Here is a 24990-nt window from a genome sequence, read left to right on the forward strand (position 1 = left end):
TTTCCCAGGAGCCTCGTGAAGCCAATACTGTCTTGTTGATCTCTGGCGATGCTGCTGTGTCCCTGTCCTTGGCATCTCCACCTTAAGCCAGAATCGCACCGTTTCCCTCTATGTGGCTCCACAGTGTGCACATATATTAATTTTGTGAACAAGTTATGAATTTTGCAATTTGTTGTACTAGTTGTAACTTTTGGAAGTTGTAACTATGAATAATTTTCTTCATACTTTCAATCAAAAAAGCTGCAACCCGATGTGGCCATCCAAATTTATTACGTGTGCTCATTACCAGAGAACAAATTTCTATGTTCAGGCTGTTCCTGCTTTAAGAATGTTCTTTTATTTCTATCCTGTTGATTTTTATTTTTTCCTCGTTTACATACTTCTGTTTTCAACTGCAAGCTTTATTAAAATATAGAAAACTATTTAATTATTTGGCTTGGTAACATACTTTTATTTTCATTTATTTATTATCATTACTATTAATTAGCATGTTTCTTAAACTTATGATGTTTCCTCAAGTATAACCAAAGTGCACTGGTAAACATCTTGGCCTGATTTATCTAATTTTTATCATGGATCTTAAATAGATAAACATAACTATGCACTTTTTTTCTTGTTATGTCCTAATAATATCGTTGAAATAGGGAAGCATAAGAATTATAATAAAATGTAGATCTTTCTTAGAGAGCAAATATTTTGAAAATAAGCAGAAAACAGTATCCCTCCTAGCAACAATTTTGAAACTTTCATCATTCCGCACTGCTACCCATTTATTCCACACACAGTCTTAAGCAAAAGCTTTCGTTGTCATTTCTCTAACTTTGAAACTCCAAATGCAATCAGAATTCATCCCGAGGCCTCCATTTGCTTTGCAGCTTCAGGAAAGCTTGCCAAACTTCCTTATAACTTTTCTCGGGCGCTAGTCATGGTCAATTCATACAAATAGTGAGTCTTACTTTTCAATGTTTAGTGCTATAACATTTTCCCACCTGTGTGAGCATGTTCTTCCTTTGTTTTTCTTTCACAGTATCTAAAAGAGAAACAGTACAGAAAGCACATCCTGCTACAAACAGAATAAAATCATTTGTGATTCAGATTCTTTTAATTTAATGATAAGATTTGGTTGTATGGTGGAAGAAATCTGAAGAATTTAATACATTTCATTTTTAGGTATCTTGATTTTCTTACAAAGGATGTTAGGGGTGTTTTTCAAACTCCATATAACTCGATTTTCACATATTTAATGTTAATAATCTCAGTTTTCAGTTTCTATGTTTGAAACATTTAACAATACTAAATACAATTTCTATCTTAAAACTGATTTAACTAATATGGATTATCTCTGGTTTAAAATAGTGGATTTACAATTTTTCTTTCTTACATAAGTGAAGCGATATTTTGAATTTTATTCTTTTCTTGCTAATAGTGATACTCTCCCACGATGGTAGACAGCAAATGTTAAATCCTACTGAGTCAAAATTCATGTGAGCAAACAACTCATATTCCTCAGTGCACTAAGTGGCTAAGTGATGGTATTTGCTAGGGTAATTTATTAAATTCATTTTTGACTGGATGGGTTTCTTTGTGTATACTAAAACAGCCATTATAAATCAAGAACCATCTGTAGTAACGTTTTGATGAATCATGGGTAATCATCTATGTAATCATAATGCTTAAGCTGTCTACACAGCTCAAACACACTCAAAACAAAATATACTAATGATTCAAATTTAAAAGTCCAGCAAGACAAAGGAAACCCTAGTGTTTGATGCAACTTCATGAAATGTCATCTTATACTCCTTTTGGAACAGTTTGATTTAATGTTCATAGAAACCACAAAAATTTGGTTGATTTCCAAACTGATTATATATATATATATATATATATATATATATATATATATATATGCTTGGATTAAATATGGCTACACTTACACTATTATTCTCCAGTTAGTTATGACTCATAGGTTCTTAGTTTATATTAAGAAATTTGATCAATTTCACTAAAATTCCATTATTGAGAGTAACTTCAGTAGCTTTCTCATAGTAACTATTTTAACATATTTAGGATAGATATAGGAAAAGGAAAGAAACTAGTCACGAGGAAATTAAATTATTTGAACAATTTTGTATGCCTGCATCTACTAGTCTGAGCAATTACTTAGAAGATAACCATATGCAATATAGCAACCATTGTTAAATTCCTATCATCTTGTTTTGAAATCCTGTATCAACATTGTTCATAAATGTGCTTGTCATTATTTTGCTTTTGTTATTATTTTTTAATTGTTTGTTTGCTTCTCCAATTTTCTGGGGGTTTTTGTGTTTAAAATTAAAAAAAAAATTCAGGATGTCTGGTGAGAAATAATTAGAATCATTTATTATTCTCTCTCTCTTTTTTTTTTTTTTTTTTTTTTTTTGTACTGGGGATCGAACTTAGGACCTGAAGCTTGCCAATCAAGAGTTTGAGCTATAGACCCAGCCTGAATTTTTCATTTTTGCCAAAAATATTATAAACAGTAAAACTGTTACAGACTGGCACCAACATTTCACATGGATTGAATTTAATTCAAATTGGTAGAGTCATTCCAGTGTGTCACTTTCATCATAATGTGAAATTTCATGAAGCTGCTAAAACATATTAAGGAAGATTTATAGCTGCTGGAAATTAATTTTATCAGACTTCAACTAATCGCTTTCTTGTACTGAGTGGTCTTTTGTTGTCACCTAATTATGTATTTAAAGACCAAGAATGACTTTATGATAGAAAATAACTTTTTCCATTACAATGCTTTTTAACAACCTTGCTACTGTAAAATTGATCCTTTGTTTTAATGCACTTTACATGCCACATGTATGCTGGGGCTGACCCTGTCATAGTGTTACATTTTAACTTAGAACAGTCCCCCATTCAGCATTTCCAATTAATTTTCATTCTTCTCCATCCCTACACACACACTAAACATGCACCTGAGAACTTATCACTAATTATGGATCATGACATTAACCCTGGTTCTGTAGTTCCCCACAATTATATTCTTGTTTGTGTATTTCAATCTGAGCATAATTATTTCTTCTTTTTCTTCAGGGAAACTCATATTCTAGGATAGGTCCTTACAAGCACTTGGCTATTTCGAAGAGCCTGTGTCAGTTGACTTCTTATTCATTCTGTGATACAGTACAAGAGACATAAATTGGCATTCCAGCATTCTTTGGTTCCTACTCCAGACCTTCTAATTATAAACCGTGTGACCTTCAACACTTACAAAGCTACTCCAACACCTGTTACCTCCCATTCTTTCTGAAAACATTGCCTTAGTCTGATTATTACCCTGATCAGAAGACGCCATTCGCTCTTCATTAATAAGTCTGTATCGATCCTCCATTCAGTATATATCCTGAATATTTTTGTATCCTCATGTTCTCTTACATATTTATCATCTTTACCAGAAATTCTATTTCTCACTTTTTGTTCCTGAAATACATTTCACTAAAATTACGTAAGTGTTGTGCTAATTTTCACACAACTAGATGAATTAATTTTGCAGTTGTATTAAGCTTACTGAAATTGCATTTGTTGTTTTTCAATTATTTTAACTAAGTAAACTTTTACAGTGTAGTAAACCTAATAGGCAAATAGGCAAGTATTTTAATGATGAAAGAAATGCTGCAGAAAATTAATGGATTTAAGACAAGCAGAAGAGATTGAAATAAATGTTATGTAATTTAAAACATGGAAAATGAGCTTAAAGGTATTTTTCTGTCGATATTTGTATTACTGATTTTGTGAACAAATATAACACATATCCATTGTCTTCTAATTTTTAACATAGTTTAATAAATCATTGGGAGCATTATGGAAACATACACTAAGAGGCATAAATAATGACATTAGGTCACCTTTCTAGCATTTGTTTTAAGTTTGTATTCAAACTGTACAAAGCAAGCAGAATATCTCTATATTGAATGTGATTATTTATCCAATGCTTTAAAAATGTGGTACTTTATTGACAACAATATTGATTTATCTGTTCTCAATTATAAGCTACTAATCCACAGTTCACAATATTATTTTTAAAATTAACTTGACATTCATAAACGCTCTACTAACTGCATATAAAATATCATTACATTCTCTGATAACAAGCAAATAATTCAATCTAATAACCTTTATAGTTTCTGAATCAATTATTTCCAATTTTAAAAATAAACCAAATAGCTTTTTCATCTAAAATGTATACCAAATGATGCTAGATAATTCTAAGAGTGTCAGATAAAGTACAGCATATGAATATATTATTAGGATACATTTTGAGATTCTAATTGTTCTTTATTTTGATTCTCATACACAAGCATTTTAAACAATGGTTTGAATGGATTTTAGCAAAAAGTTGTATTTGGTTTAAAAATGAAAAATTGGGGCTGGGGATTTAGCTCAGCGCCATAAATGCCTGCCTTGTTGAGTGCAATCATGAGTTTGATTCCGGGTACCAAGGGGGGAAAAAAAAAAAAAGAGAGAAATTTGAAAAAGGAGCATGAATGTTAATGGGGAGATTACCACTTTTTTATATAATCGGTTGCTTAAAAATTGTTTTAAAAGTAGATAATTTCTAATTCTCACATTTATAATAGGTATGAAAGGAATGGATTTTTAGTATAATCAATACAGTAGGAAGAGAGAAAATTATACATAATGCAAAATTACCTATATAGCATCTGTATTTTGTATTTACATAAATTTGCCTGTATATCTTTTTTTATGGAGCAAATATAGACCATATATATTGCATAATTTCATATTTATATAAAATCACATATTTATTGTTAAATAAGTTTTATATTTGTTCCAAGAGATATTTGTTAGAAAAATAAGTTCCAGGAATTATTATTTACTATTCTATTTAACTCACATAATATAAAGTAGAATTAATAAAACCTCCATTTTATAGAGGAAGAAATTCAGAAAATGAAGTCAAGTAATTAGACCAAGTTCCACAAGAAGTAAACAGAAAGGAAATTGTCATCTTAACCCGAGCAATCTGATACTCAGTCTTGTTCTCTAGGGAGACTTACAGATGAATACTTATTGAGACATTGTGAACCAGACATATAAGAAATGTTTGTAACCTAGTCCAAATACTTTTTAAAGGAAATGCTAAGGAAAACAGCAACAAATAACTTATCTAGTGTGACTCAATTGATGAAAAATAATGAAGAGACTGGAACCTACTTTTCACTAATACCAAACCAGTTTTAAACTTTTAAAATGTAACTACTGTTTTACAGTCACATTTGGAGTAACATTCCACTTAACAAAAGGGACTCCATGTTTAGTGGACAGGAAGGTTGCAAAGCTCTCTGGGGAAAGAATGCTTGAAAACCCTGCCTGTATGTATTTATTTCTATTTTTTTTTTTTTTGGCTGACCTTCTTTTCTCATTTTTGAAAACCCCTCATTGTACCTGGTTTCAGTCAATTATTTTCTCTTCTAAATTCTTGAAGTCATCCTTGTGATTTCCTGCTTCACAGCATTAAACAGATTAGCACGCTTTCCTCAGCATCATCGGTGTCCTAGTGGAACAGAGCTTCCTCCGGGCACACTGTACAGTCAGCATCTAAACAGCTAACTCCTGGTGCTTTGATTATGGTCACTGGTGGCTCCATCATATTCCATAAAGGAGATGAGCTATGTTACAAAGGCTAAGTATCCACCAACAAACTGGGAAAGATTGGGGAAAAATAGTAATTCCCAGAGACATCTTCTGCTCTGTCATTACTCAAATAGCCACTGTGTTCTGATCCTTCATCTTCTGCTTAACTCTTTATCCACACACCCTGCTTCTTGATTCTCATATTGGTATGTTTGGAAATGTTGGCATTCTCAAAATACAATCCTGTCCTTATTCCTGGGCATCCTGTCCTCTCCACACTGCCTCCTTCTCATCTTCCACAGGTACCATTTCCTTTGGGCTCTGTGATGGAATGTGGCCGCTTCATTACAGGGGACCACTACACCTTGCTGAACATTTTGTCACGGTAATTCAAATCCTTTTCCCATAATGTTCAGAGTGGCATGGAGTAATCCTGGCTACGTGACAGTGATGACTGAGGCAAGGGTAGCCAAGAGGCTGCATAGGCAATGGCAGTGAGTAGTTTTTTGAGCAAATGATAATCATGCCAGAATCTGTATTTCTGCAAATATTTTAGATACAAATGAATACTGGTGTAAAACTATAAAGTATTTATTGAATTATCGAGCTCTTCATTACCAAGATAAATGATTGCAAATATCCATTTGCAAGTCATCTTTGCATTATTATGTGGAAATTTTGTGAATTTTTTTCATTTAGCCATTGTGGAGGAATAAAATATTTCTGTAAAAAAAAAGGTTCTAAAATTTTGGTAACTATAATTAACACTCAACATGTAGCCTTCATACCCAGTAGACTGATGAGTTGAAAAGAAGTGTAGTAACCTTGTGTTGAGCTAACTATATGGAAGAGACAGAGAAGAATTTAAACTTTCCCAGAAGAACTGAAAACATCATACCACAGTGATATATGTGGACCCACGTTTATAGCAGCACAATTTGTAACAGCCAGATCTTAGAAACAACCTAAGTGTCCATGAACTGAGAAATGGATAAAAAGTCGTGATATTTTTATACAATGGAGTACTACTCAGCTATTGAAATATTGAGATATCTATAAATAAATGGACTCAACTTGAAACCATACTCATAAGCAAAATAAATCAAACTCATGTATAAATACCATAGAGTCTCCCTAGTGTAAGAAATGATAGGAGTACATAAGACTTTATGGTAATTATGATTCCCCACTACATAGCTTTAAAGCCTTACAAAGTTTTCATTCATTAGTTGGAATGGTTTTATTCTATTTTGTTTGATTTTATTATGTGTGATAATATGTACAGCTATTTTAAAGAAAACAAGACATTATGACAGCCATTACTGATTTAATATTGTCTTACTCTGAAGTCCTACCATGCCTTTGTTCTTCTGTTTCCATTGGTTCTATCATGTTGTATCTTATTGGACTTTAAAATGTGTGAGAGTATAAACACATTTTTTATGGAAAATGAGATAATATAGTTGCCATTGTTCATTTTCTGTTATTTGGTTCTGAATGTCCTGTAATACTTTCATTCTCTTGAACGGTTTTATACTACTTTGTTATGTTTGATACTATTGGATGTGAAGGTATGCCCAACTATTTCAAAGAAAGAGACATTATGGTAGCTACTGTTAATATCGGGTTGTCTTGTGGTGAAGTGCTGTGTTGTTCTGTTCTGATCTGCTTTGTTCTGTTCTCATTTGTCTTAATTGCTTTAAAATAAAATAAAATTAAAAAAAAATTATTATGCAAAATTGTCCTAGCTTTCTTATTGTCACACAACACCTGGCTACAAATGTAGTGGTCTAAAATACCTAATGCGGTCTCACATTACTCCAGGTGGGCACAACAGGAGTCAGTGATTGGAGCTTTGCAAACTGCAGGATTTGAGGCAAAATAAAGCTCCAAGCTCATTCTTATTCGTCAGCCAGATTCTACTAATGTGATTCGAAGCCTGGGATCCCCATTTCCTAGAAGGTCTTGTTGAGTTATCTGCCTATTTAAATGTCCATTCACGTAGGTCCTCAACTACATCTTCACAATTTCTTTACATTCCATTTCTTTTTATGTTTGCTTGAGATAAAGAGTGTGAAGAATATTAAAGGGTGAGGTGCATCTTTAGAATTCTTTCTGCCATTAACTACTACCTGGAAGACTAGTAAACACAGATCCCCAACTTTAAACATAAAGACCTTGGCAAGTAACAGTGTTATTTCTCTAGAGATTCAGAAATTTGAATTTTACCAAATTTTCCCCTAGATTAGCTGACTATGAATTTAATTTCAAGGACAGTAATTGTAAAACTCAGATTTCATGAACTTCTGAGATAAATGATTTTGGCAAATAGATATAAATGTCCTGGAGAAAGTAAACAGAAAGGCTTTGTTAATCTGCCTAAAACATCTCTATTAAAAATGACTAAATCTAGTACAGAAATTGAGTTATCTAAAGGTATTTTTAATTTTTTTTTGGCTCAGCTCTTACAGTTGCCTGCCAGTTTTGAAACCTGAGAACTGTTGCTAAGAAGCATAACCCTTTTCTAAAACTTTTACTTTCTTTTTAAATTGTGGTTCCTCTCCGTGAGTTTTATGTTATACAGGACTAATTTCAATTTACTGGTTTGTGGTGCTTTCAGATTTCAAGCACTCAGTCAGTATTGAAGGATTAGAAGTTTAAGCTACTTAATGTGCTTCATGAAAAAGCTTTTCTTAGTGGGAAGCCGAAAACCTAGTTGAAATTGATTTTTTTTAATATAGAAATTTTACTGTCTTCTATATGCTAGCAGATTATTATTTCTTTGTCTAAAATTTAAACATATATAGTTCAAAACATTTTTTGAATATTTTCAGTAAATTGCTCAGCAAATTTGAGTAAATTTTCAGCAAAATGCTCACTGGAAATATTCTGAAATTTGATCATTCCCTTTTCTTATAAGATATTTCAAATGAAAACTCCATATGCATGTACGAATTCAAAGAGTGAGGGAGGAAGACAGAATGGTTTAGTAAGTCTCACATTATTTCTCTAATTTTAATATTTTAGATATTATGTTGACTATTTGGTATGTTTCATTTTTCTATGCCATAGACATTTTCTAATGTATTTTAAAATTGTTTGTTCTTGTAGATCTGTTTGTATGTGGGTCATTTTTAATTGTAAAGAATCTATTGATGTATATAAAAAAAACAAGACATGAAATTCATCATTCCTAGCTTCAGTTCTGTGACTCAAGGAATTGGTACCATAATACAATCATCACCCTTATCCAGTTTTATAATATATCCATCTCATTAAAATACCCTGACGCTTTTGTTTGTAGTCAACTCCAGCTCCCATCCACAGTACAACATGACTACTTATCTAGCATGTGTAATTGATCCATTCATTATCTGACATATGTGCATATGCATAAACACATATGCACATCCATTTATTTTTGGATCTGATAGACATTTTGCTTCAGTGGAAGCATGTGATCTGTGACCGCTTCTGTTTGGATTTTTCATATAGCATAGTATTTTATTTAGTTATAATACAGAATTTCAAAAACAAGGTAATAGTAGATTAACAACAGTTAATATACTCCATTATTTTTATCTTTAAAATAGTTTCTCAGATAACAAGACATATGCATGAAAAACTGATCAAACAAAATAAGCACCAACTATGGTTTTCAATGAACTAATAGAAATTAGTAGTATAATTATTTTAACTCTTATATATATATATATATATATATATATATATATATTGCTTTCTTTTCCCTTCCCTATTTTCACTTTTTCCCAGTTGTTCTTTCCTTTTCAACAGTTCTTCTTTCATAACATCTATTGTAAATTTTGTATTTTATTTACTCTTTGAGTTACACTAGGGAGACAATATTGTGTTTATACATGCAAGTCTGATTTATTTCACTTACGAGTATGGTCTCAAGTTACATCCATTTACCTAATAAACTAATCCTTCTTTATAGCTGAGTAATGCCCCACTATATAAAACTACCTCATCTCTTTTATCCATTCCTACACTGATGGGCATTTGGATTGTTTCCAAAATTTAGCTATTTCAAATTGTACTGCTATAAGCCTGGATGCACATACATCACTGTAGACTTGCATATAATTTTTGAAATTCACCCACACAGTTAATAGATTAGCAATCTGTTACCCCCAGTACCAAATAAACCAAAATTGTTTCAATATGATATATATTGTTCTTCCATTTACTAGTTGATGGCCATTTAGCTGTTTCTGTTTTTTTTTTTTATTATAAATAATGAGCCTCTGAATGTGTGCAACAAATCTTTTGTGGATATAGATGTTAATTTTGCTTGTTTACATGATCAGCATTGTACATAATTATATGTTCAAATGTTTAAGAAATCATTAAATATTTTTTCTAAATGACATTGAATCATTTTTCACAAGGGCTTGGTTTCTTCACATTGTCAGTGATATTGATATTAGCAATGTTTTGTTTTTAATTAATGTTCTTGCCAATGGGTAGTGCTATCTCACTTTGGTTTCAATTTGCAGTTTTGTATTTACTAATGATGCTGAATTTCGTTTCATGGATGTATTAGACATTAGTATATCTGGTAAAATTGCTTTGTAATACCCTGCACATATTTTATTTGGTTAGCCTTATCACGTCAAGCCAATGTAATCAAAGACTGTTTATCAGAAGGAGGCAGGGTAGGTGCAGTCAGAAAAGGATGTATAATTCGGGGGACATTTTAAAGGAAGGAGGGTAGAAATGAGTCCATTGCTGGACAGGAAGCAGTGGCCCGGGCATATGGGATGCCTACAAAACCTGTTTTCTTATGGCAATTCTTTTTCAAATTGTCCACAGACCAGTTGCATTACAGTCTGTAATTCTTATTTTACAAAGCACTGATGTCCTGCTTTAGAATTCATCAATGGACAGGAGATAAGAAGTATGTATTCAAAGTATTTATGTTTTTTATGCCACTTTGATACCACTGCTCAGCAGAAAGCTCAGTTTTTTAAAATGTATTTAACGTTGTTGTTCTCTATTTTGTTATAAAATTTTGTTTTATTTTATAGTTTTTAGTATTTTGTTTATTGCAATATTATTATTATTATGCTATTGAATAGTATTAAAATAAAAATTAATAGAAAAGAAGCTCAGTCTTCTTAGTCTTGTCAGCAGTGAGGGTCTGAGGATCCAGAATCCCAAGTCATACTTGAGTGCTCTCAGACCTTGGTTATTATATGTTAGAATATGTTTTAACTTACTCTGGATTTTTTATATTAAATGCTAACATCTGAGGTCACTCTTGCTTTAAGATCTCAGGGGTCTACTTCTTTATATTCTATTCCATGCACTGCTGCACACGTATTTTAAAATCTATTTGATAAGTCAACCACTGGTTGTATTAATGAGTGTGTGTTTTTCCTCAGATTGCTCTCACTTTTACCTTGTAATCTACCTTAATTTGGGGTAATATTAAGGAATGTCCAGGGGCACAGAGTAAAGATTCAGAGCTGTGATCCCCAGTCTGCATGATCAGCATCACCAGGAAACAGGGCGTCACAGCTCCTGATCGGTCACGTGGTCATGACTGTAAGGAAGCAAGTATGCCCTGTTTCACTGTCTTTCTTCTATTTTGAAAATTGCATTTTGTGTTTATTACATCAATAAAATTTCTATAAGATTTATATTGAATGATTTTATCCAACTATAAGCAAAGCTAGGTGGTTGGATCATCTTTAAGACTGTGTAGATTAAGGTATGATGCTTGATAGGCAGGTAATATTATATGCACTTTTGACTAATGATTCCTTAATGTACGACTATGTCACATCAGCATGAATGGAGTCCAACAACACTATTGTAAGATGAGGCTCATCTGTACACAATATTTTGAATTTCATGAGGAAGTGCTAACCTTTATTTTGATCTCATTGGCACAGTTGCTTCGGACTTTTCAGAATTTAGACAATCTGCTACACACCTCACCAGGCTATGAAACACTCTACTCAACCAAAGCTGCAAATGATACTTTATCATAAAGTTTCAAGCTTTGGTATTGGTCATTTTTCAGTGGTTTTTTGACAGAATCACAGTGACTGCTTATTGAATAGAATCTTCAAAAAGATGAAAAGAAATAGGATCTTGTGTATCTAAATCAGAGGTTAGGAACACATCAATAAGGAAACTAAAAAGAATAAGTAATTTAATTATTTTAAGATCATGATTCCTAAGATTCACTTCTAAATGCAATAAACTAGCAAAGTGTAACCATTCAAACCTGTGTCAATTAGGCCTGCAAGTAATACTCAAATTGACCGTGCTTTAATCGGGGTCAAAGTTTTTCTGTAACACCGAAAAATCTGACAATAGATGAATCAGGAGAGTGGGATAGAATATCTTATTTTTTACTCATTGACTTCTATAGACATCTTTCACTTTTAGTTTAATGTTAGGTTTCAGAGCACCAAGCACTGAGTTTATCAAACTGGAAAAGGAAACGACAAGGAAAATGTTTTCACTTCTCATTAATGACAAGTTCTATTCAACACATCTAGATTTCCTAACATAAATTTAGAAATATAGTCATATATATCGAAATCAGAGATTGAATAATATGACTACTCACTCAATGTGTAGCCATTTATGCACAGAATTATACAGAATTCTATTCTGAAGAAGTAAAATTGGATATTGAGAAAAGCCCATGATTTCTGTTACACATATATTCTTATAGTATTGCTATTTAAAGGCTCTTCTGTTGATACTGGATTTATAGAAAGTAAAAATATATGTGATTAATTTTCAATATGTGAAGATGTCAAAATATCTATGCACTTATTATTTTGATTTCTTTCAATATTTAACTTTTAATTTAGGAAACTGACCTTATTTTTCTTATTTTTAATATATATGTTCAATAAATGCAATTATAAAAGTAAAGCAAGAATAAATTGAAATTCCATTTCAACTTTTATTGCTAACTCAGTCAGGAAAATATTTTTAAAATGCCAGTTATAAACTGAATGAAGTACTTACTTCCCAGTGGTTCTAGTAAGTTAGTTTCATAAAAATCAAGAAGGTTTTTATTCTTTGAATTAAAATTGTTCCTTCAGCTGTGTGCTCAACAAGAACTTCTAAGGCAATCTTCTTCAAAGTCTTCTTTTCTCTGCACAGTGGCTGTGTGCGCTGCATTTTACAGAGTCTACGTTCATTCATTCTGGGTAGAACTAACAAAGTTCTTGCAGTTACCAAGCAGAGAGCCTGGGGTTAGGTCTTGGCTTTTTATTTTAAATCTCCTGAAAGTTAAATTTTTATTTAACAACATGTCACATAGTTGCAACTTCATCTGAACAAACCACATGATAACAATTTTTTTTTTTCATTTACTAACATGGTCAGAACCGAGCTTATATTTCCAATAGAATCAGTAATCAGAATGCTTCACTAAATATAATAATCACAACACAATTTGAGTCTCTATTTTTGTGGTCATTAGGTAGGGGCTTTCTGATCTTCAAGAAACCCCTTACTAAAGTCACTGTTCTAATAAAATGGTTTACAGTTAAATGCTGCTTTAACTATGTTCTAAATACAAAGCAATAAAACATACATATGTATATATATTACCTATAAATTACATTTAAAATGGTTCATATAATTTTGATAGAAAGAAAATATGCCCTTAATTTAAAGATATTTAGCTAATTTGAAACTGATAAGCTCAATTCAATTTTTATAAAGATGCCATATATTTAGGGGATGTTAAGTGATTGGTAAATTTTACAGAACAATTAGGCTACCGATTACCAAGACATAAAATTAAGTAGGTTTAATGTCAGACATTCTCCGAAGAAATAATTAGTTGTGAGTTTAAGCCTGAATATATTTATCATCTATAATTAATTAGTTATTAATAATTAGTGATGAATGCAAGTTCCACCTAATTATTTTTACTTATGCAGTGCAAATTCGATTTATAGTGATTCTTTAAATTTGTATTATACACATTTGTAGTACATTGTGATTAACTCATCAAGGTGATTGAGATACCTGCATGACATTTCTTAATTCCCTTTTTTAAACCCTTCTCTCTCTTTCCTTTTCCTCCCTGCTCTTCCTGCTTCTGTTCTTCTTGGTTCTTTTCTTATAAATATGTTTATATAAATGATGATCCTATTTCTCATAGGAATTTAGTATATGTACACAGCCTTCCACAATCTCTTCTCCTTAATTTAGTAATCTAATCTGCTTTCATTCCACGTCCATCATTAACTAACTTCCCATACGTCAAAGATCCATCTCGCTGTTTCTTATTGTCTATTTTTATGCTTCTCTGTATTTATGTATTGATGTTTGCATGTAGAAGAAACTATGTACCCATTACGCTTGAATATCTGATTACTTCACTTAAAATTATGATCTCAAGGTATATCTATTTCCTACAAATGATTCAGATATATCCTTCTGTATGTCAGTGTTGTATTCCATTGTATATAAATATCTTGTTTCTTTATCCATTCATCTTTTGCTGGACATATAGGACATGCCCAAGTTTTAACTATTAGAAATTGCACAGCTCTAAACATGGGTAAAAAAGTATAATTGTAAGAGGATGTCTTTACTCTTTTGGGAAGATGGCTAAAAGAAGAATAGCTGGGAAAAACAGAATTTCCATTTATAGTTTTTGAGCCATCTCCATACTGATTTCTACAGTGGTTGTACCAGTTATATGACAACCAACAAACAAGAAGGGTTTCTTTGATTCTGCATCCTATCCAGCATGTTATTATTTGACTTATTCACAGTAGTCATTTTACTGAAATAAAATAGATTCTCAGTGTTATTTTAATTTACATTTCACTAATGGCAAGCAATTTTAAATATTTTTTGCATATTTATTAGTCATCAGTGCTTCATCTGAGAAGTGTCTATTCATTTCAGATGCCCACTGTTTCATTAGGTCCCTAAATTTAAAAGTTATAATTATTTATCTTTCTCTAGACTTCTAGATATTTGTCTTCTAACTAGCAGCTGAAAAAATGTTTCACCCGTTCTATGGGTTGGTTCTTCACTGTTGGTCATTATCTTTGATATACAAAATCTTTTCAACTTAATGTGATCCAATTTGTTGTTCCTTGCTATTATTTTGTTATGCAACCAGATAGTCCTTTCCTACTTCTCTGTCTTCGAGTTTTGCCTGCAGTGTCTTCCATCAAATTAAGTGTCTCTGTTTTAATATTTAGATCTGTGATCTACTTTCATTTTAGTTTAGTGATAGATGTGAGTGAAGAACAAATCTTTGGCATGTGGACAGGCACTTTTCCCAGCACCATGAGTAAAAGACTCTTTTCTCCAGTTAACATATTTGGCTCCTTGTCAGCAACGAAATAGCTGAGTCTGCCTGCAATATTGGTTTTCTTCATATGCTCTATCCTGTTTCACTCACCCACAAGTCTCTGTATTCTTTTTTGGCCAATATCATACTCTTTTAATTCTATAAAGAACTTTGAACTTTACAGTAAATATAATTAAATATCAATTTGTAAAATATGGGGGTTTTTTGATACTAGCAATTAGACTCATGACCTCATGCTTGCCAGGCAGGCACTTATGCCACTGAGCTAAACCCCCAACCCAATTTGAAAAATATGTTTTAATATGTAAGGGATAACACATTTTCTTATCAAGCCCATGACCTTCTATCTAGTCCACGATTTGCTGAAAATACTAACATACTTTAGCATAAGGACATGCTCACATATACAATATATACCACCACAGTTTACAAAACAAGAAAGGCACAGAAAGTATCAGTATGTGAGATTCCAGTGGTCAAATTCAATTTCCTGGCTGCTGTCTTCTTACTCAAAACTGATGGACATTCATCAGGATCCAATTGGAAAGCCTCTTTGAGATCTGAATACAAAGTTAGTAAAATATGCTCTGAAGTATTTAAATATTATATAAATGACATAAAATCTATATTGCTATTAGGAAATAAGTGGAAACATTTCAGGGTAGTAATATTATATGATTTCTAAGTCTATCAGCAAAGGAGTATTAATATTTTTGTAAAATTGTAATGCATCTCATATAAAAGAACACTTTTAATGCAAAATGGACAATTTTTGACTATGAGTTTAAGTCTCGGGTTAGATACAAATACGTGTGCTTTATTTCCTTATTTAATTACAGAGAGTGAAAATGTCAATTGAAATCATCTTATTTCATTTCACTATAGCTTTTTGATATTTTTAAAAAGTCAGTATTGTATTATTTTATGTCAAAGGCATTGCTTTCTCAGTAAAACATTTATAATCATAGAAGTAACATTGGTGTTGTGCACTGTTCAGACAGGACCATTTCATTGCTGTTTTGATACTTGATATACTGGTGTGATGGATGAAAACTGCATTTTTAATTTTATTTTTCATAAATTTTAATTCAACTAGCCACAAGCAGCTAATAGCTCTCATCGGGAAAGCACAGGTTCACAGTAGTAAGGCTTGATACTGTGTTGGAGAGCCATTTTTATCTGGAAATAAGTGGCAGATGCTGTCACTTTCCGCCCATCTAACCTTGCCATTATTGTGCATCTGTGCTTTCTTCCTGACACTGGATGGCACATAGGTCAGATGCATATGGAAGTTAATTTCCATGGGGAGTGAGACCACTTGATCAGGTCAGAATTTGGTTGATAGAAAGCATTTCATCATCCTTGCAATGTAGTGGGAAAACTAATCCTGGTCCCGATTATGGAAACCCAATTTTCCACCCTAATAATTTTCTGAAAACAGTTCTTATTTACTTTTTACTTGCTTTCCTCTCTTTCTTAGTAGAGCTCACTACTACTGTACCAGTTGTTCCCAGAATTTCCTGCCAAATAAGCTTCTATTTTGGATTTGCTTACTTCTTTATGGACACTCTTTGTATTGCTCTGTGTTTATGATTTCCTTTGCTTATCTCCCATTAAAAGTGTGCAATCTGTGTCAATATTTTCAACATCAATGTGTCTCGACTTCTTAGGATACTTCCTGACAAATACCATAAATTAATAAAAATTCTATGACTGAATGGGTGAGGGAGTAAATAAATAAATGCGTGTACAACCAACAAAAACTAAGCTCCAACTCTGCATCATAAAAGATAATGCTGTTTATCCAAGTTTCACCACTTCTGGGCTGATGACATTTTTCTCTTTTTATGTTCATCTATTTATTTCATTTCCATACCCTTTTCACATTATTTTTCTTTCCATGGTTATAATTTTTTTTCTAGTATCTGTGCCGCCTTTCAAGAAGTTATACGTGCATTTGCTTACTGGATAGTCTTAATATAGTTCAGCTAAAAAGTTTGCTTCTAGTATTTGAATCGGTTTTTCCTGGTTCCTTGTTATTTTCAAAGGATCTTTCCTTTCCTGTTCACTAGCTTTAATCTTGTCTTCGAAGTCTGAGATTCTATCTTCATTTTCATTGAGGCAGTTTTGCCAACTTTCTGTGGAATTTTTGATTCTTTTTTGTTCATTAAATAAGGCTTCTATCTTTTTGCATTGTTCCTCTAATTTTTTAACTATGTCTTCTTTAGATGTGTTCAGCATTTCTTTCACTACATTTGTCATTTCTTCTTTTACCTGGGAGACTGTTTCTGATCTTAGTTCTTTTGTAGCGTCCCAGAGTTGTTTCTTTACTTAGGTTGTTATCAATTCATGTGTACGACTTATATTCTCTCTTGTGTGTTCATGTCTCCTAGGCTTGCTTTGGTTGGGCTGGAAGCCTGAGATTGCATTTTGCTCTTTCATTTTGTCATTTTCCTACATTTTGGGGTTTTGAGTTTGTTTCAAAGCTTCCCCGTGTGCTGGGAAGCACCTGGCCCACTTTTGGCTCCCACAGAAGACTGAGGCAACTGTTAGCCACTTGGAGTTCGCTGGGCATGGGCCAGTTAGGGCTATGGGGAACTCCCATGAGTTCTCTGGTGACTTGGGAACAGGGTGTGGTCTTACCGCCTGGGAGCAAGGTTCCAAGGCTTCCCTGTGCGCTGGGATTCAACTGGCGCGCGTTCAGCACCTGGGACTGAATTCAGGCTCCTTCTGGCTACTTGGAGTTCGCTGAGCTTTCAACTTTACTCTCCGAAAATAGTTTTCACACACACACACACACACACACACACACACACACACACACACACACTCATATAGTCTTCTGATTATTGCTTCTCTGGAGGTTTCCTAGTGTTCTAGATGTCGCTATACAATGGAAATTGTGTTTTAATTGCTGTCTGAACACATTTATCAGTCCATGTTCTTAAAGGTACTTACTCAGAGAATAATATTTCCTTTATTTGGAATTAAAAATGTCAGGTAAAACAACAGAATTTTAAATGTATGAATTACTTGTGAAAAGTCTTCCAATGTTTTTAACAGACTCAAGTTCTAATAGAAAACATGTGACACATTTGAATCTGAGTAATCCACAAAAGGTCTATTAGTATATCCAAATGGACTGTCCGGTTACATAATGGGTTGAGTGCAAGAGCATGTCCAAAAGTAACGCAGAAACTCATACAGAATGAAAACTGCTGCAAATCTCCCCAAGTTAAAAGATTCGAGTTGAAATGTGTGATTAGAACCCAAAAGGATAAAGAGTTCTGTAGAACCAGCTTCCCCAGGGGGATCAAACACCTGTGATGAAGCAGCCCAGTTACTCTGAGGTCCTCTTTCTTTACTCAGTTTCCTGTAAGAGATGCTCACTGGCCAATCATAGCAGGAGCCAAAGAACCCAGGGCCTGCTTATCTGAAGTGTACAGGTCAGTGCAGTACGGCAGGCAAAGTTACAGGGCAGATCTTGGAGGGCAAATAGAAGATACCACGTGCATTCATCCACAGAGAACACTTCACAATTGTTTCTACTCAAATAAATTCTAAACTTTCAATTCTACAGCAACTGATGCATGGAAGCATTTTGATATAATTTCTCAGTATTTAGAGAATTAATATAATAGGAAAACATGTTACAAATACATTTCTATTTTGATTCAAATCATACTGATACTACTGTGGGGAAATTTATAGAAGGTACAATTAATACCATGATATTGGTCTGAAAAAACACTGAATCTCTGTATTTTTTTTCAGTAATAGAAATAAAAGTGAATGAATAATTCTCGTAAACCTTCCAAGGAAAAAAATGTTTATTATCAAGTTGCAAGTGAAAGAAACAAGAAGTTTTCTAGTAGTATTGCACAATAGTGACTATCAATAATAATTATGTACTGTGTATTTCAAAAGGTTAGGATAATAGATTTTTTAAATTTTCAGCATAGATAAATGGTAGAAGTTTGAGAGCTAGGAATGATTAACCTCATTAATATACATATATTTCACATTATAGCCTTAATATATATAACTGTACATTTTGATATATCAAGTAAAATAAATTTGCCATAAACTAAAAATTAATTATAATAGCAAAACTGAAAAAAAGTATATATGGTTGAAAGACTTTTGAAAAAAAAAAAAGGTAAATCTGTGTTGGGCAGATTTCCCTTGCTAAAACAGAATACTTGATGAACACAACATAGTAAGGTGAAGGTTTATTTTTGGTTCATGATTTTAGAGGGTTTGTTACATGGTCAGCTGGCTCCAAAGTAGTAACATTATGCAAGAAAATAATAGCCAAGGAGATTTTCTCCCCTCATGAGAAATAAGAAATTTGAAGAGTCAGAGAAGAAGGAGGTCAGGGACCGGATGTCATCCTCAAGGCGTGTGCTTGAGATCCACTCTTTTTAACTTAACCTGCTGAATTTTCATCCCTTCCTCAAAATCCAGTTACATTGCAATCTTATTAATGCAGTAAGAGACCTCCTGCTTCAAGTGTGTTTTGTAAACACCATGTTTGAACATGTGAAATGTTTGTAGGAACTTTTATAACTGAACAACAAGTGTATCATTGTCAGGTTTCAAATAGTGATTAAAATAAGGCATATAGTCACTATTTTAAGCAAAGCTTGTCAGTTTTCTCAAAAAGTGATTCAATGTAAGCCTAAGATAGCTTCACAATTATTTCTGTCATGTTAAATGAAAATATTGTTCACACCATTTAGATTACTTTTAGAAAGCTAGAAATAGTCTTATATTGATTGCAAACAGCAAAAGAAAGGGAAAAAAAGAATGTTAGCATGCCTATGAAGGATTGAGGTGAAATTGATAGGAACTAAAAACAAACATACAAGGAAATTAGATCCCTTGTCCCTTTTTAGAATTATAGTACCTGTAAGGCAAGCATTTGTTTCTGTGTTTAAGAATAGTTAGGAATGAAGTTATGCCACTGCAAATCAGTAAGTCAAAAAGTTTGATTTGCAGGTCATCTCTAATTCAGTGATGACCCTGTCCACCAACGTAGGTGTTAATACTTAGGAAAATGGACTTTTCAGTGATTTTTACTAAAACAAATCCTTGTGGTGATCATGCTAAAAACTTGTTTGGCAACAATTTGGGTAATTTTTTGTTGATAAGATTTGAAATCTTTGGTACTTCTTGCCATAAGAACCATGTTAAGTGGGTCATGGGTTTAAAAGTAGTCTAGTCAGATGTTTTTTTGATCAACAAATTGAGCTATTACAACTTTTGTTGTAGAGAATATTTATATATTAATGCTGCTGTAATTCGAGTACGCAGATTACTACCTAGTGCTCACTTTTTGGCAATTGAGTGGCATCTGAATTTTCTTTTTTACCAGAAATTAATACCCAGGCTATACCTAATAAAAATATAAGCAGAATATAAATACATCCTTCAGCTGTACCCTACTGATGATATGTAGACACATTTATTTTTCTAAGAATTGTGTTTTCGCTTCTAGGCAAAACCCCAATAACCAATTTTCCTCTAATTGAATTAAAAATAAATTTTAAAATGAATTGAACATTGAAAATAATTTCTCTCTTTGAAGATGAAATACAATTTCTTGGAATTAAATTTTGACTTTTATCATGCCAGATAAAACGACTATAAATTTTGTGCCCATTAATGTGTGCTATTATCATATTATAATCAAAATAATTTGGAAACTCATAATCATAAATTATGAGTTTCCAAATAAATATCATGTAATCTAGATGCTTTATTATATGATTAAAAGCTATCAAAGCTTTATTTTTATAGGTGTTTTTACTAATGAAAAATAAGATTATATGAAGCTTGTGTGTTCTACAAAGAAAATAAGCTGGAGACATTTTATCTTTGCTACCTTACAATTATCTTTATTATATTAAATATAGAGTTTTTTAATTAGAATAAAGGTTGTAGGATATATATTCTTTAGCATAAACAAAAGTTAGCAGATAATTTCTTGGATATACAATATAGATGGCATGTAAGTAAGTAAAACAAACCAAAAAATATCATTTGATTATTTTCTTAAGTTTCTTCACATGTTGGTTTAAAACAGACAACTGTTTTTTTGAAAAGATGTCATGTATTGTGTGAGTGTGTGCATGTGTGTGTGTAATAATGCTTTACTTTGACTTGTAGTTTGGTTTGAATGTTGGCAAATATATGAGTCTGTGTCAGTTCAGTTTATCTAATCCTATACCAACTCAATTTTTTTCTATTAATACAAAGATTTTCGAATTTCTGCACTTCTGCAGGAAATAAACAGAGAAGGTGGCAATTATTTGTGACAGTAGAAATAGTATTATGACATTGATTTATCATTGCAGATGATGTGGGACAGGATATCACTGTGATGTTATGCTGAGAAATTGTAAAATCAGATCAATGGCATAACAGCTGCCCAGGTAAAATTTCCCTTTCCAGGTAATTATCTGGAAAAATTAAGAAATATTTAGTTTTTATTGTCTTCTATGTTTATAAATACACTGAAATTTCAAATATTTCAATAAATTGTATAAATTTTGAAGTTTAGAAAGTAACAGGGATTTTTATGAAGTATTATCTGATATATATTTTCTATAAAGTATTAACTCAGTTTATATTTTTTCATAAAAAATTAACATAATTTATAATAAATATCTAACGAATAAAAAATAATGCAAAGTTCTCAAAAAATTATCAAACATTAATTAAAGTCAATAGAACATGATTTAAGAAGATGATCACTATCATATCATTCTTTTTTAAGGTGAAATTTTATTGTTTTTGGAGTAAGAGATACAGATAACAAATTAATAGAAACCATATACTGATAACAAAAACTACTTTAAGTAAAACCAAAAAAGTCCTTATTTCTCTACATCATCCGGAGATATGCAATCTTCCCAAATCTCATTCAAACTTCCCTTTTGACCTAACAGACAATAAAATACACTTCTGCAAATTTATTAAAGGGCTCTAATACCTGTTATGGAACTTTTATCCAGTTCTGCTCTTACTTTTATTTTCCGTCTCATGTTGAATACTTCCATGCAAACAATACAATTTATAGGGAATGAACTAATTAGCATCACTGACAGCGTTGACAACAAGAAATATATAGTTTCTTTGTGAAAAGGAAAAGTATCAGAAATACTTACATCCCTTTAAAAAAATGTCAGCTCTAATGAAGGGAAAATTAATAAGTAGATTCTTTAATGAGAATCATTAATTAGCATTAATATTTCTGTATAATTAGGGGTTGTGCAGAAAACAATTAGAATTAGGACATGAAATTTTTAATATTATTTTTATAAGGGTCACTGGGAGTTAACACAAGAAAATGCAGGAAATCTATCCGCAACACGACATAGAATATTTAGTTAAGGCCTAAATCCCACACTAATGTCTCACATGGGTTCAGATGAAAAATCAGAGCTGATGACAATGCCTCCCAGGAGTCCAACTGGAGGTCCAGAGCCCACAAGAAGTAACCATGCCAGTCTCTTTTATGGATCCATGCCGGGAAAGCCCAAAGGTCAGCGGTGGAAGCCAGAAAGTCCATGCCAACAGGATGAAGGAGCTGTGCTGGTGGGATGAGGTTTCTACTCACAACAAAGACCAGGGCTGTCCTGAAAGGCACCACAGCCATCCTTAGCGACATGGAGGCCCCGAGTTCCTCCGACAACAAGCACAGTCGAGTACAAGGCAGGAAGCCAGCATGAGGAGTTAATTCTGGTGATCAAGCAGCACATGTCTTTCCGTCTGGAGCCAGGAAACAATGCTCAATGTGAGGACCAAACTTCTCCAGGAGAACCAATTGCTCAAACAGCAACTTGTAGGAGAACCCACAGTGCCTCAAAGCCTCAACACAGTAACTCATTAACGCCTTCCTTCTCCTCTACCTCTATATTTATGCTGGCAACTTTCCTCAGGTGGAGCATCTAGGCTCAGTGCTGTGCTGATGTAATCTAGCTGGCATTAAGCTGACCACCAGTTCTTAATCCATAACAATTTCCCTACCACGTATTGCATATTGTGTTATACCGTATATTATTTTACTATGTTATTTGATTTATGAATTATAATATTATTCAGATAGTACAATAAAATATAAACTTTTGGCAGAATTTTACTTATGTATTTCACTATAACTCTCTCCCTTATGCTTATAAAAATGCTCAGATATAAAATCTTTTGTAATAAGCAAAAATAATGATGCTCCACATAATCAAATTTATGCAGGTCACATTTATGTGATTATATGAGTTATAAACATCCAATTATTCTTCATGTTTTTCTTCCTTTAATAAGACATACGAATGAAGATGTAAGAATGATCTTGATATAAAATAGTTTGTTATAAGATTTTATATCTCTCAATTGAAATCTAATACATGTTTTTGTTAAACTGTTTTAGTAATTATTGGAGTGATAGACAATGAGAAGCCCAAAACTGACTTTTTCCTTTTTCCCTCTCACCACAAAAATTCAATTTACAATAATGTTATATATTGTAAAAATCTTTTATAACTTCATCTCTTTTCTCCAAAATGCCTATTACAATAGAAATAAAGTTCTTAAACTCTTAAAGAAATTAAAAATTTGGACAATTCTGAAAGCTAAATATACCAGAGCTCTCTGCTTATTTGAAGTACCATCATTTTATCATACAATTCAATACTGGGTGTATTGGTGAAAAGCAACTGGACACCCCAGTGTCTCCTATACCGTTACTCAAGTTAATCTTGCTACTTGTGTCATTTAAAACAAAGAACATGATGGATTAAATGTTTTACTATGGATCTGTGGTATTTGTTTATGTAAATTCAACCCTGATAGTAACATACTTTGGAAATCAAAGGCATGTAACTCATATTTAAATTACATTTTTATAGCCCTGATACACAGTGCTAAGAGAGATCATTAGTAAAATTGAACAACCAAAGACTTTGATGAATGAATCCCACAAACTGTTTTATTCACACATATACTACAGTGAAGGAAATAATATCTGTAAAGATAAACGTTGATTTCTCAACTCAGCTGGCTTGGAACCCACTTGGGGGTTCCAAGTGCCCTTCTGGTTAGATCACGCAGCCCTGATCTTGGGTTCTGTACCTGGTCTTTTTCCTCTTCCTCTCTGGCATCGTTCAGCTACTCATCTCCTCATTCCTCAGGAACTAAGATGCTTTTTCCCATCATGGTCTTCTGTATGTTATTTCTGCCTTGAGGTCAACTGATCATAAACTTAAAATCCCTTACAATTTAAGCCAAATTTAACCTCTTTCAACATATGGGTGTCAGATACAGTACTGTGTTCAGCAAAGGAAAAGTTCACTAAGACAATTCCCTTGGTATTTTGTTGATTGAATCCAATCTTTATGTTGTAGAAGTTCCAAATGTGGAGTCAACTACAAGTTGTCATTACAGATGATATACTGTGTAAGCAGACTCAGCATTCTAAAGAATAGCATATATTATATGGCTCCTCCTACGGATTATGAAATCACAAGTGATACTACTTTTATAGAGTATAAGGTTGCATGTAGCTTTTTATCCCTATTTTGATAGAAGATTCGCTTTTAATTACTGTCCAGCTCTGCCTGAGATCTGCCTGCAGCTTACCTAGGATGTCTGCATTGAGTTACATCACTGCACTCACACAGGGTCAAGACAACTAGGAGAGCTCAGCAAATTTTCAAAGATTAGTCAAAAGTTCCCAAAATATTATGTTGTTAAAAGGAATGGAGGCCCCATTGAATTTATACCCTCTAGTACTCCAGAAGGGAAAAGAAGAGTTGGAGGATATTTGATGGCCTACTTCTTTAAACCAAACCTTTCTTTTTCATAATTGATAGAATTCTTAACTGTCTTTTATCTAAATTTTTAAAAATTTATTTTTATGAGTATGTATTTGTAGTACATAATATTTACACTCGTTGCTTGGTTTTTACTATGTATGCAGACTATATCTTAACTATTCACATCTA

This window comes from Cavia porcellus, unplaced genomic scaffold (genome assembly GCF_034190915.1).
Source record: "Cavia porcellus strain 051 isolate PalLab524CR breed Dunkin Hartley unplaced genomic scaffold, mCavPor4.1 scaffold_11, whole genome shotgun sequence".
NCBI classification, from domain to species: Eukaryota; Metazoa; Chordata; class Mammalia; order Rodentia; family Caviidae; genus Cavia; species Cavia porcellus.